Here is a 15965-nt window from a genome sequence, read left to right on the forward strand (position 1 = left end):
GATCGGTAATTCCCCAACTGCGACAGCCGAGAAAGGTTCAAATAGAACTGAAAGCAGACGCTTATTCCAAAGACGAGTTCCTGGTATAATGAGGTCAGAGATAGACAATGGGGGAAGAAATCTTGAATTTGGACTACGGGGAGAAGGCCGGTAGGATGTTGGAAAGTAGTCTTATTTATAGGGATAAGGGATTTTCTATCCATAGGCAGACAATATGGGGCTGTCTGGCTTTTGGGGCTTCCTTTCCCCAAAAGAGTCACTTGCATCTAAAAGAACTGGAACACAGATTTTGCTGGTCACTATGAAACTAAAAGGTCAGTTTTAAAATGGATTTTGGTTTACCCGATTATGTTATCTTCGTAATAATCTTACTTCTTTTTTTCTTTTTCTTTTTTTTAATGTTTAAAAGGAGGAACGAATAGTAATAGGGGCAGATTCAGAGGTCAATCTGAATTTATCGATTAAGATAATCCATTCTAATTGAGGTTTGATCTTAGAATTGGCCCATAAGAGGCCCAGTTATTTTTCCATGACAAGCCATTACGAGAGATGCTTGCTCCTTGTTTGAGAGACACATATCTTAGACTTCAATGTAAAATAATTTAAGTCCATAAATTTTAAAATTTTACTAATGTATATGTTTCGATACGGTGAATATGTATATCGTTAGATAATTAGATGCAACATACAAAATCTTGACCATGAAATAGATGAGTAATGCTAAAAGGAAGACTTATGTCTTCCTTGAAACATTTAAAAACTAATGTGACTTTTAAAATTACCATTAGATCAAAATTTAATAGTGATCTGTCACACATCTAATAGTGATTTTAAAAGCCCATATCAATTTTGAGAAGACTAAATAGATACTCGTCATTTTACTTCTTTTTTTCTTTTATATATATGTATATATAAAAGATACTCTCCATTTCAAGTAAAATATAAAGGATCCTAATGAAAATCTTGTGATTATTATTTAATACGGGACTTAAAAACTCAAACTTACTAATATTTTCAATAGTAATGCTATACACTACATTTTTATTTCACTTGCTGATGTGACAGTGCCAATTAACTCTTGATTGACAGTGTCATATTAGCAAAATGAGATAACGTATGGTTTCTAGCATTTTTCTATTTTCAATCTTTAAAGAAAAAAAAAAAAGTGTAATGTTATATACTACACGAATATCCCACAAGTATCTTGTCATGTTAACGTGACAGAGTCAATCACCCGTTTTAATTTTAAAATATACATATTATATATATATATATATTACATTATTAAAAAAAAAATAATAAATAAATAAAATGTAACACACAGATTTGTGGATTGCGCCTCACGTGGTTAAAGGTAAGACAAGAAGCCGTGCTAACTGCTTCGGATCTAAATAATACTAAAAACTTTAGATCTCCAGATGTCCCAGTTCAGCTCCATCTTTGCTTTTGTCTCTTCTTTTTGGTGTTTGTTTCTTTTGCGAGGGGAAGATCAAGATATGATCGATCCATCACATGCATGCAGTCTCTCTCCCCCACATCTTTCTTCATTTTTTTTTGTTTATAAAAATGATTTAAAAAGAAAAAAGAAAAAAAGAAAAGCAGATAAAATACTTTAATACACGTACACGTCTTCGTGTTTGTTTTCTCATGGGATTGCATCATGAACAGTAAAGCTTAGCAAGAGACAGCCTTTGATATTAAAATATTAAAAAAAACATGCTGTAATACAACTCTGCCCCCCATGTAGGGCTGATGAGGTTCCTCGTCAAGGCATGGCCGGGTACGTTTGTTTAATCATTTTAATGTTTGCATGAACGAGGTGCATCGATCTCACATTCTCATGCATGCATGCATGCATGGGAAACATTTGATGATATCTTTATTGATACTCTACAGATACCAATATCAATATTGGCTGTGAGAATTGTGCCGTATGTGGTTTACCACTCCCACTTTCAAAAGCTATATGGTAATTGATTCCGGTTTGTATTTACCACGCTCACCGTTAAGACGGTTAAGTTGATGTCTTGATGGGATTGGATCAATCTATGACTTAATTAGATTTGAAGGAACGCCTGCGATTCCTACCGTCTAAATCTTTCTTGTGCAACTCCAAGCGGGTAGGACCTCTTCACATCCAAGCCAATTGACAGATATTGTTTATCACAGATCAAGAGACTTGAGATTCGTTTGTATATAGTTTGATTATCTTTTATGGGAGACCCCAATAAACACTAAAAAAAAGTCATTAGTGTTAAAGATTAAAACTAAATTAACCAAAAGGCCAAGGAAAAGGCAGGCCGCCTTGATAGCAGTATATAATGGAATCTGATGAAAGGACCGCTGATTATGGACGAGATTTTCGAAATCCCAATAGCTTTAGGATTAGAAATTCTAATACATTTTTGTTAGGATTGCATATCTTCTCAGAATTATGAGTCCTATTATATTTTTTCTTTTTATTGTGAATTTCTTAGGAGAGGATTATTTTTACCAATAAATAAAGCTCATGAAATTAGGAAAATAAATAAATAAAGCTCATGTTAATAGGCTAAATAAGCCTATTAACATGAGCTTTATTTATTTAGGGTGACTTAATTATTACATCTACAAAGCAATTTGTTGCTAAGCATATCTATAAAAGCAAAATGTCTAAATTAATTTCCTCCATTTCAGGTAATAATTTGTGATTACTTCCATGATTGCTATAGTTTTACATTTTTTTATTTTTTTTTTCTTATCCACGTATGTTTCTATCTTATTCATTATTCTTAATCTTTTATAATTAATTTGATACAGGGAAATTAATAAATTATTATTCTATTTCCTAGTGGTCCAGTGGACTGAAAATTAACTTCAGAATTCCTCTGGGTACCGGAGGTGTCCCTCCAACTTACTTCATTTGTTGACTTTCTGCCTCGGGAAGCATGCAATTTGCTTATTCTCAGCTATCTTAATGTAAGAGGGACCCCATCATAATGGTTTGCTTAATTCAAATTTATCGATGCTCATTATCTTATGACCAATAATCTCATGGATTCATGTCAAAAAAAAATAATAATAATAATAATAAATTAATTAAAAAATTAAAAAATTTTAAGGATTAATATGCGGAGTTTGTGTTTTAATGTAAAATGTTTTTCCTATTTTTTTATGTTTGATACAACTGAAAAATTATGATCAAATCGAAAACATCTTTCGGTCAACCAAAAATCTTATTTAATTTTTATTTTAAAACCGTAAACTATTTTTCGAATTTGAGTTTCTTTTTCTTGCACCCACATCTCCTGGAGTCCATTCTCCATTGCCACTAGAGTTTGTCGGAATCCTTAATTTTAAAAAAGATTAAGAATACTTGATTTTAAAATCCTCTCCATTTCCAATAAAATTGAGATAAATTATTTTATTGTTTAAATTATATTTTATCACATTTAACGATGTATATGTTACCTATATTATCATGTCAATTAAAAATTTTAATGATGTGTAACACTCACCATATATACCCTTAAGGCCTTAAATGCTATGAATTTAGTATAGACCATAAAATAATTTTAAATTGGAGTAATTATGAAGATATAAAGAGATGTAAAATTCATTAAAAGGCAACAGTTTTCATGTTTAAGATATGTGATAGTTCATTAGTTCTGGACCTTCTGGCTGGCAAATGTATGGCATGGAATTTTGTAACACGTGTCATACAAATACCCAATGCCACATCACTATATAAAAAGAATTATAATAAAATAAATAAACACACTCTAATGGGGGCAAGATTAGGCTAAACGTCCCATGCCCACACGTGGCAGCCATGGAAAGAGTGAGGGGGAGGCAGGTGGGGGCCGTAGAGCCGTCAGATGTAAAAAAATCTGAGAGAATCAGTTTGGTGAGGCATCACCATCCGATTCAAGATGGGGTCCCCTGAAGATTTCAGAAAGTCAAAAAAACAAATCAAAAATAAGGATGACCCCTTGAAAACAACGACAAAAACACCCATCATCAAAAGCTGGCTCAGTGGCAAACAGTCGGAGGTGTGGTCCACGCGCCACCCCACAATGCTTCTCTGTAGGGGGACAACTGCTGCTATCAGGTAGAGCTCCTAGAAGCTTGAAGCAACAAGTCCTCAGCCAGGCGGCAAAATTTGGGCCCTACACTTGTTTGATTGTAGCGTTTGGAAGCCCCTGATCAAGACCCTACTACAAGTGGATAAGATTAGCTTCGGTGGGATGCAGTGAGCCTTGGTGGGATGCAGCTTCGGTGCACTGTTCATAATCCTTTGATTTTATAATGACCAATCAAATCAAATTAAATAAGAGATGGGCAAATGATGAATTTTTATTGTGTTATTTTTAGTGTTGGGCAGTAATAACAATTTGCTTTCTTTTATTTATTTATTTCTTAAATTAGGGGAGATTCTAAATTGACTTGGATTTTTCTTTCCAAGGCAGATAATGCCATCTTTTTTATTTACTAATCATAAAAAGTTATTGATAATTACAGAATAATTCATTAAAATGTCTTATTTCTCCCTAGTTTTTTTTTTTTTTTTTTTTTTTTTTTTTTTTTTTTTTTTTTAAAGGTTTTCCCTAGTTTGTAACTGAAATTTTAGTTAATTTTTTACCCCAATAAACATAGGAAGACTAAATTAATAATAAAAATACTAGATTTACAATTATGTTATAACTTGTTGACATGTATTAAAATATGTCACTAAACTTTACGAGGTATAAATACACATTGGGAAATGCTAAAAATATAAGTGCACAACTGCAAAAAAATTAGGGAGACCCACGTGTGTGGGTCTCACTCTAATGTATCTTGGGGTTGTGCACTAGTAGTACATGTATCACAACCCATACACATCAAGGCATCTATGTTGTCCAACTAAACCTGGTCACATCATGATACTATCTTCAGTTAAACCCAAAAGAGGTACATATGCAAATACTCTAAGAACCGTTGCTACCTTTTCCTATGTAGCTGCAAACTCTGTAAAATAATTTTTTACAAATGAAACTATGATTCCACAACTTAGTAAGTAAATAATAAATCCAATGAATGTGTTTAATGACTATGCTAGTGTCATAGGTGACGCATCCAATGAAGTGAATCTTATTATGTTTAGTCTCTTACTTAAAAGAGAAAAATTTAAGATCAGACCATGTGGTTGCACTGATTTCCAATGAGCTTTATAAGGTTTAAAAAGTAATTTAAAACTCTATGCGATAAGCATAAATGAAAAATAACACCCTATCCCTAACTTTCATTTAAAATTTTGACGGAAATGACAATCTGTCACGTCAACACAAATAACAAAATGACAAGTGTCTACTATAATAAAAAAAACAATCTGTTCGATGATCTAGAGAAGTCTTTGGAGAATATTGCAAGTTCTCTCAAGAAGGGTTTTTCAGGGAGCCTCCAACAATCTATCAAAGAGATCGTGGATAAAAAATCCAGCACTGAAGAGTCTTCACTGCAAAACACAGTGCAAATTTCATCGCCTAAGTCAACCCCGCTCGTCCAACCCGTGACCCAGTTCACTGACAACCCACAACCAGTCCAACCGTCGAAAACCCACAACCAGGCCGCTGTCAACACACCTACTCATGCATGCAACATCGACGCGGAAACCACCCCCAAAAACCCATACAAAATCGTCCTCCTGCGAACTAAACATATTCCTATCAGAGTTTTTTCTTTCAAGAAGCTGGAGATGGACGGGAAACCACCAAGTGAAAGACCACCGAGGAAGCGGATGAGGAGCCTACAGATCCAGCCAGCTGCACAACCACCGAACAGCCAAACACCGCTCATGAAAAGCGCCTGGAAGAAAAGCAAAGCTGAAAAATTTTGCTCTTTTTTTGGTACTAGCGGTCTAGATGCGTTAGAGAAAAAGAAGGGAGAAGTCAAAAAAAAAAAAAAAAAAGGTTGACGTGTTAGTAGAAGATGGTGGGATTCTCATAGATGTGTAGTTTTTATTTTTAATTGTGTAATTTTTTTTTAATTTTTTTATTTTTCAGTCATGTGTACTAGGTTAATTTCATTTTGTTGGACCTTGAGGACAAGGTCCTTTTAAGGGTGTAGGATTGATAGGGATAAAGGGTTAGATAGGTTTAATAGTTGAGTTGCAATGGAATTCCAACTTATTAGGATTAGATTATTTGAATTAGGATTAGAGCTTATTTGAATTTGAATATTTGAACTTTAAGCATTATCACCTTAGGTATTATCTACTTGTATTTCTATTTAAAGACCATTTGGTCGTGAATGAAAAAAAAAAAAAAGAATTGATATAGACTTTTGTCTTGTGGTTTGATTCCAGCCTTAATTGGATTCACTTGGGGTCTGTCTCCAGCCATTAATTGGAGTTCACTATCATCTTTCCATTCCATTTCTACATTCATCCCTATTTTTCATACATCCAATCAGAAATCTCGCCCCAATTGATGCGAGATTTCTGATTGGATGTATGAAAAATAGGGATGAATGTAGAAATTGAATGGAAAGATGATAGTGAACTCCAATTAATGGCTGGAGACAGACCCCAAGTGAATCCAATTAAGGCTGGAATCAAACCATAAGACGAAAGTCTATATCAATTCTTTCTCTCTCATTAACGACCAAATGGTCTTTAAATAGAAATACAAATAGATAATACCTAAAGTGATAATACTTAAAGTTCAAATATTCAAATTCAAATAAGCTCTAATCCTAATATTAAATAATCTAATCCTAATCTAATCCTAATAAGTTGGAATGGAATTCCAACTCAACTATTAAATCTATCTAACCCTTTATCCCTATCAATTTCTAATCCTAATATTAAATAATCTAATCCTAATCTAATCCTAATAAGTTGGAATGGAATTCCAACTCAACTATTAAATCTATCTAACCCTTTATCCCTATCAATCCTACACCCTTAAAAGGACCTTGACCTCAAGGTCCAACAAAATGAAATTAACCTAGTACACATGACTGAAAAATAAAAAAATTAAAAAAAAAAATTACACAATTAAAAATAAAAACTACACATCTATGAGAATCCCACCATCTTCTACTAACACGTCAACCTTTTTTTTTTTTTTTTTTTGACTTCTCCCTTCTTTTTCTCTAACGCATCTAGACCGCTAGTACCAAAAAAAGAGCAAAGTTTTTCAGCTTTGCTTTTCTTCCGGGTGCTTTTCATGAGTGGTGTTTGGCTGTTCGGTGGTTGTGCAGCTAGATCTGTACGCTCCTCATCCGCTTCCTCGGTGGTCTTTCACATGGTGGTTTCCCGTCCGTCTCCAGCTTCTTGAAAGAAAAATCTCTAATAGAAATCTGTTTAGTTTGCGGGAGGACGATTTTGTGTGGGTTTTGGGGGTTGGGTTCCGCGTCGATGTCGCGGGCATGAATAGTTGTGTTGACTGCGGACTGGTTGTGGGTTTTCAACGGTTGGACTAGTTGTGGGTTATCGGTAGACTGGGTCACGGGTTGGATGAGCGGGGTTGACTTAGGTAATGAAATCTGCACCGTGTTTTGCAGTAAAGATGATAGTGAACTCCAATTAATGGCTGGAGACAGACCCCAAGTGAATCCAATTAAGGCTGGAATCAAACCACAAGACAAAAGTCTATATCAATTCTTTTCTTCATTCTCATATATTGATAGGGATAAAGGGTTAGATAGGTTTAATAGTTGAGTTGCAATGGAATTCCAACTTATTAGGATTAGATTATTTGAATTAGGATTAGAGCTTATTTGAATTTGAATATTTGAACTTTAAGCATTATCACCTTAGGTATTATCTACTTGTATTTCTATTTAAAGACCATTTGGTCGTGAATGAGAATGAAGAAAAGAATTGATATAGACTTTTGTCTTGTGGTTTGATTCCAGCCTTAATTGGATTCACTTGGGGTCTGTCTCCAGCCATTAATTGGAGTTCACTATCATCTTTCCATTCCATTTCTATATTCATCCCTATTTTTCATACATCCAATCAGAAATCTCGCATCAAACTGCAAAAAAATTAGGGAGACCCACGTGTGTGAGTCTCACTCTAATGTATCTTGGGGTTGTGCACTAGTAGTACATGTATCACAACCCATACACATCAAGGCATCTATATTGTCCAACTAAACCTGGTTACATCATGATATTATCTTCAGTTAGACCCAAAAGAGGTACGTATGCAAATACTCTAAGAACCGTTGCTACCTTTTCCTATGTAGCTGCAAACTCTGTAAAAAAACTTTTTACAAATGAAATTATGATTCCACAACTTAGTAAGTAAATAATAAATCCAATGAATGTGTTTCATGACTAAGCTAGTGTCATAGGTGACGCACCCAATGAAGGGAATCCTATTATGTTTAGTCTCTTACTTAAAAGAGAAAAATTTAAGATCAGACCATGTGGTTGCACTGATTTCCAATGAGCTTTATAAGGTTTAAAAAGTAATTTAAAACTCTATGCGATAAGCATAAATGAAAAATAACACCCTATCCCTAACTTTCATTTGAAATTTTGACGGAAATGACAATCTGTCACGTCAACACAAATAACAAAATGACAAGTGTCTACTATAATAAAAATAAATAAAAATGAAAAAACAATATAAATATAAATATAAAAAAGAGGTTTTTTTTTTTTTTTTTTTTAAAGAAAACACATAGGGGTTGGTTGGACCACCCCGTATTGGCCTATAGGATGTGATCAAACCACCCAAAGTTCTTTTTTGTATTTTTCTTTTTATATTTTATATTCTTTAATTATATGTGACACTTGTTATTTTATTATTGATGCTGACATGATGGGTTACCAGTTTCGGTCAAAATTTCAAACAGAAGTGGGGAGTAACGACTTATTTGCCATTTATGCTTACCATGTGGATTTTTAAGCTACTTTCTAAACCCTATAAAGCTTATTGCAAATCGGTGTAATTACTTGAACTGATTTTGTATTTTTACACACTTAAAAACCCTCTCACAAAAGCTCTTTTGAATAATATTTTCGTAATTTTTTTTTTCTCAATATCTGCTTATAAATTCGTTTCTGAAAAATCATGAAATTCTGATAAATAATTTATGCAATGAAAATGCTACTAAAATCGAGGCTCATACTATTAGAGAATATATTCTCCATATATTAGGAGAAAATATATTGTAGATCGTTTATCAGAGGTGCTTAACAAACAAGAAAAGAAAAGAAAAGAATAAGAAATAAATAATAAGATTTTGTTTGTTTTGGGTTACACCTGACCCAGCAGGAAAACAACAAAAAAAAAAAAAAAAAGAAGAAGAAGAGGAAGAAAAGAAAAATAAAAGGAAAGGAAGAAGAATAAGAGGAGAAAAGAAAAGTTTAGAAAAAAAGATGCCAAGTTGCCCACATTTTGGCATTTGAGGTATTACCTAAAACCCATGCCTATTTCAGCTCACAGTCTATTTTTTTTGTTTTTTTTTTCCTTGGCCCATAAATGGCTTATTATGTGTTTGATCTTTGAGGTATTAGCTAAAACCTCTCTACCCAGACCCATTTAACCCACAATTGGCTCTCTTTTTAACCCATCGTTAGCCATATTTTGAAAATTCTTGGCTTATTGTTGTTAAAGGCCTAACTCCATTCATCGCTACTGCCATCTCCATTAAGTTTCCATTCTCCGCCGCTGCTAGCCATCTTCAAAGAAATAATAAAATTCAAACTCAATATTTCATATTCTTCCATCTTGAGTTTGCGGGAGAATGTTAGAGAATATATTCTCCATATATTAGGGGATTTGATTTCAGAGATTATTGTAATTATTTTATGGTGATCAAATCAATCAAATCACATGGATTGATTACTATACTTATCTACCCAAATTTTCATATAAATAGGAATCCAATGTGTTGTGAAAAATATCAAAGAATAAGAGTAACAATGTATCCCTTTGGGCTTTACTCTGTGGACGTAGATCATAGACCGAACCACATAAAATTTATTGTGTTTTTATTTTACTATTCTGCTATTTGTCTTTATTTTTCCATTCGATTATATTTTATTGCATTGCAAGAAAATAAAAACAAATAGAAAATAAAGACAATAACGGAAATAATAAAATAAGAACACAATTAATTTTTACATGGTTCGGTCTATGACCTATGTCCACAGGGTAAAGCCCAAAGGGCTACATTGTTGCTTTTATTTCTTGATATTTTCACAATACATTATACTTTTATTATAGGAGAGTTTGGATAGATAAGTATGGTAATCAATCAATGTGATTTGATTGATTATAGGAGATAATAATTACAATAAATCGTTCAAATCAAATCCCCTAATATATGGAAAGTATACTATCTAACATTCCCGCGCAAACTCAAGGTGAAAGAAAATGAAATATTAAGTTTGAATTTTCTACTTTCTCTAAAGATGGCTGGAAGCGGCGAAAAGTGAAAACTTGCTAGAGATGGCAGTAATGGTGATTGGAGTTAGGCATTTAACAATAGTAGGCCAAGAATCTTCAAAATATGACTAATGATAGGCCAAAAAGAGAGCCAACTGTTGGCTAAATGGGTCTGGGTAGCAAGGCTTAGGTAATACCTTAAGGTCAAACACATAATGAGTCATCTATGAGACAATAATAAAGAGTTGACTGTGGGCTGAAATAGGCATGGGTTTTAGAAGGTGGGCAATTGGGCCTTTTCTTTTCTTTTTTTCCTTTTTTTCTTTTTCCAACTTTGTTTTTCTCCTCATCTTCTTCTTCTTCTTCTTTCTTCTATTTATTTCTTATTTTTGTTAAGCACCTAAATGATCTAAAATTGCAAATCACAATTGGGTGTACAGCAAAATCTATTAAAAGAATATGTTTTCTACAACAATAGACTCTTACAATATTGTCAAAGAAAATAATGGACTCTTTCATATTGTCTTGCCATATGATATAATAGGTAAAATCATAGACAAAACCATGAAAGAAAAAATAAAGAAATAGAATGAGAGAGTACCTAAAGACATTGAAACAACAACGATATAATGTTAGGGAATAAAGCATATTGCCTTGCCATACAATGGAGAAAATCATAGACAAAACCATAAGAGAAAATAGAAGCATAAGGAAAAAAAAAAAAAAAAAACCAAAAGGTATAGAATAGAGATGATAGAAGCGTGAAAAGGCAAGAAAAATAATAGTACAAAATTAAAAAGGAAAATTACACAGGACAATTTTGGATCGAAAGAAACATAGAGATAAAAGAAAACAAAAAATTCATAGGACCACTGAATCGAATACTGGCGTTAGCCTATAGCTATGATACCATGAAAGAAATATAAACAAATAGAAAATAAAGACAATAATGGAAATAATAAAATAAGAACACGAGAAATTTTTACGTGGTTCGGTTTATGACCTACATCCACAGGATAAAGCCCAAAAGGCTACTCTATGCTTTTATTCCTTTATATTTTCACAGTACATTAGACTCCTATTTATAGAAGAGTTTGAATAGATAAATATGGTAATCAAATTAATGTGATTTGATTACCATCAAATCTGATTACAAATAAATCAATCAGATTTCATTGATTATAGGAGATAATAATTACAATAAATCCCTCAAATCACAAACTCTAATATATGCAAAGCATACTCTCTAACACATACCACGTTAATCAAACATTGCATTTTCTTTACTATGAAAAATACGCAAGTATATTGCATCACTCATGAAAATACAACTACATGTTTTTCAAAGTGAATTTTACGTACATAAGTCATGCAATAAAACTTTAACTGCATTCGAGAAGTGTTTACTTACTTGTCTGCTTATGGTTCGTTTGGATTTGCGATTTTAAAATGTGCGATTTGAAAAAAATGATTTTTAAAAATGCAGTTAGACGTTTGGCAAAATCGCAATTTAGCATTTAAAATCCTGTGTTTTTTTTAAAAAAATCATCTTAACTGCGATTTGAAAAAGCATATTTTATGCGTTTTAAAATTACAATTTTTAAAAATGCAGTTCCCAAACGATTTATGTTTTGCGATTTGGTTTAAAATCGTACTTATTGTCTACGAAATCGCAATTCCAAACGCACCATTAAACTTCATTACTTTGAAATTCTTCAAGTTGTCCCACTTTGTCTTCTACAAACTTACTGTGCTATCAATGAGGGTTAAACCATTGAAACCTTATGGTTATATCTAAACCTTTTTAAATCCCTTTACAAAACTCATCTCATCTCACCTCAAACCTTAAAACCTTCGTTTTTTTTTTTCCCCTTGAAAAAAATCGTATTTTTCATTTTTTTGGTAGTCTTATTTGAGCGAATTATGATCAATCTAGGTTTGTTCAAATCAAGTCCATTTTTTTTTTCAAATGAGAACATGTCTCACATTTTCACGTATGACACACACCTAAAATTCTAACTCTCTCACTACCAATCTCCCCTTCCACACCTCACCTTACACTTCCACTTTCCAACAACACAAACATATCATTTACATTGGTCAAGACTCAAGACCCATAATTTGTTCCAACAACAATACAACACATCATATTACACAACATGCACCAAATCATAACAACTAAATATTTCAAAAACCTCCCAACCCTTCAATCAAACTTCATACACAACACAATATTATTAATCAACACAACCATACCTACACACTACAACACCATTCCCAACTCAAAATTGTATCTCTTTAATATTTCAACTACAAAATCACAATATCTCAACACCACCAAACCTTGAGTACCAAAACAACAATACCTTTACAAAAATTATATCAAAAACAATTTCATCTACCCATCTATGAAAGTGACCCTCTAATCAACCAAAATTACAAAATACTAAAGCGTAGCACTACTTCTCCAATCTTTGCTCTTCACGTTCCCTCTATCTTTATCTCTCTTTAAACTCCCCCTCTCTATCTTTCTCTTTCTCGCTTCCCTTTGCTCTTTGTCTACTCCGGTTGAATAATAATATATAGAAGAATGTTAGAGCATCTTCTTGTGTTCTCCTGATGTTCTCTTGAAATGGCATAAATGTAATTTTTTTAATTAAAAAATTACAACTATGCCATTCAAAAGGATAAAGATGTAATTTTTTAATTACATCTATGCCATTACAGGAGAACACTAGGAGAACACCAGAAGATGCTTTAGCATTTCTCTTATATATACAGCAAGTATCAAAATTTCGTTTTCTACTTATAAAATAAATAAGAAAATGGCTTCTTAAGAATTTCAGCTTTTATTTACTGTCAATTGTCTAGTAAATTATCAAAGCTTCGTTCTCTTCCATTCAAATGGGAAGTCAGACCCTCTCCAGTTCATTGGTGCCGATTCATTCAAAAAAGGAGGCAAAATTATTTGAAAAAAAAAATAATAATAATTTTGCCCATCTTTTCTAAAGAACTGGTTCATCTCTAGTTCAAATAAGATTCGATTTCGCCAAATGGAGGGCTCATGTGCCACAAAGTAGGGTCTTCAAGATCATCTTGGACTGCACATCTTATGTTCATATTTGCGGGATTTGATTTATCTTATCGACTATCCATGTAATACATTCGGCATAATTTTTTACCTCAATGTCTCACTATGAGATTAAAAAGTGAAAACCCATTTTACATATTAATTGCATAGTCTTAATGTATGTATCATACTCTTATCGAAACCCTTTTTTTACATTTATATTTCTTGAAAAGTTTCAAGTATGTAATCAAATTTTTATATTAATTTATTTTTAAATAATAAAAGTGTCTATATAAGTTTTTATATGTAGAATGCTATTTTAAATTAATTGTTTATGAATTTAAAGTCCTAATTGTGACTTGAAATTCATTCTATTCTTCACAATTAGGACTTGAAAGGAAACAAAAATATATTTATAATTCATTATCTTTGACATTCGAAAGGGAAAAATTCAAATGTTAAGTCCGATTATTTTTCGTAACCATTAAAAGGAAAGTTGGAAATAAGCAAATTCTCGACCCTCTTGCAATATAAAAGTATGAATTTAATAGACACAGATATATACGGTATTTTGGCAATATTAAAAACATAGAAAAAAAAAAATCCTTTCAATTTTAAAATGAAAAATGGAAAGGAGTCTAGATAATTGCTAAGATTTTATTTTATTATATTTAATAGTGTATATAATGTTATGTTTATTTATTTTGTTATAAAAAATAAAATTACGTACGCTTTATGTTACAACACATATACAATTAAACTTGTAAAATTTAGGAAAAAATACATATAACCCACTCAAACTACGATTTCATTGTTAATATTTCCCAAGCTACCAATTGTATCAGTGTCCCTCCATAAATTACCAAAAAATGTCAATATCTTCCTTAATGACAAAAATACCCTTCATAAAATTATTAAAAAACTAAAATAATTATTAAAAAAAAAAACTAAAATAACAAAAAGTTATACGAGAAATAAACTAAAAATTTAAAAATAAAAAATAAAAAATAAAAAACTGGTTTTTTGATCTTAAAAAATAATCCTTCTTTTTTTTTTTTTTTCTTTTTTTTTTTTTCCTTAATTTGTTTTTTCGTTTTTCTTTAATTTTGGTTTTTTTAAAATTTATTTATTTATTTTTAAAATAATTGTTTTTTAGTTTTAGTTTTTTTTTTAAAAAAAGAATTTATAAGGACATTTTTGTCTTATTAAAAAAAATTAGGGTCATTTTTGTCTTTTTGTTGGTCTTAAGGGGGATATTGACATTTTTTGATAGTTTGAAGGAGATATTAATACAATTAGTAATTTGGAAGGAATCGACAATTGAGTGATAGTTTGAAGGGGATATGTGCACTTTTTCCTAAAATTTTATATTGAGATATTGGTCTCTTTTTTCTTTTATTATTTTTAAAAAAGCTTCAGAGTCAATTAGATTTTTAGGGGTGTGCAATTTTTTTGTACTATATTTTACTATATTTAAAATTACATATTTCAAGAAAATTTATTTTTTGAAATTTTGTTTAAATAATTTAGAAAATTTAAGATTAAATTGAAAAGAATTAGATAAAACTCGAGGAGAATTTGAATTTAAAAAATTCACTCAAACATGTTTTTAAAAATAATAAAAAAAAAACACGAATTACCCAACATGCCCTTAGGTTTTGTATTTTTCTGATTCCAAGAGATGTTAGTTATTAATAATAAGTAATGGCACAATAAAGAAGGCATGTGGATGTACTCTTTAAAGAATTAAAAATTAAGTTGAAAGCTCACAAAAAAAGTTAAATGTAGAGGAATCTTACAGCGAAACCTGCTACTCTACTGCGGAGGCAAGTACACCATGATATTTATGTCTTGTTATCTTGTAGCCCTGCAGTCTCACAAAACTTTATAATGGGGGAAAATAAATAAATAAATGCAATTATAATTATTTGCCTAAAAGAAATAAATAAATAAAATTCAGATTAATCACTCACTTTAGACTCTAGTGGCCAATCTTCACAAAACTTTAAAAAATGCAATTATAATTATTTGCATAGAAGAAATAAATAAATAAAATTCAGATTAATCACTCACTTTAGACTCTAGTGGCCAATCTTCACAAAACTTTAAAAAAAATGCAATTATAATTATTTGCCTAGATGAAATAAAAAAAAAAAAAAAAAAAAAAAATTCTTTTTAGACTCTAGTGGGCAATCTTGGCCCAGTTTTTAATCCAATCATCCACTTTTCTTTCTCTAATTTTGATATTCCCATTGCTTTATCTTTTTGGTTCAAGAATAGTTCATAAACATGATTATGTCTAACCGACACCTTAATCAATCAAGCATGAAATTGATGACTTCTTAGAAAACAAGGCAGAAATCGATGACATTTATCGAAAATCATAAGGGATATTCTGCCTTTACATCTACATCCCTCTCCAAAGTCAATACACATCCCCTCTTAACAACGTAAAAGCTCACTTTGATAATGCATTTTAGAGCGGGTTTGTTTGTTTGTGTTTTTTAAAAGCATTTTGATATGATA

This window comes from Alnus glutinosa, chromosome 13, assembly GCF_958979055.1.
Source record: "Alnus glutinosa chromosome 13, dhAlnGlut1.1, whole genome shotgun sequence".
In the NCBI taxonomy this organism is placed as follows: Eukaryota; Viridiplantae; Streptophyta; class Magnoliopsida; order Fagales; family Betulaceae; genus Alnus; species Alnus glutinosa.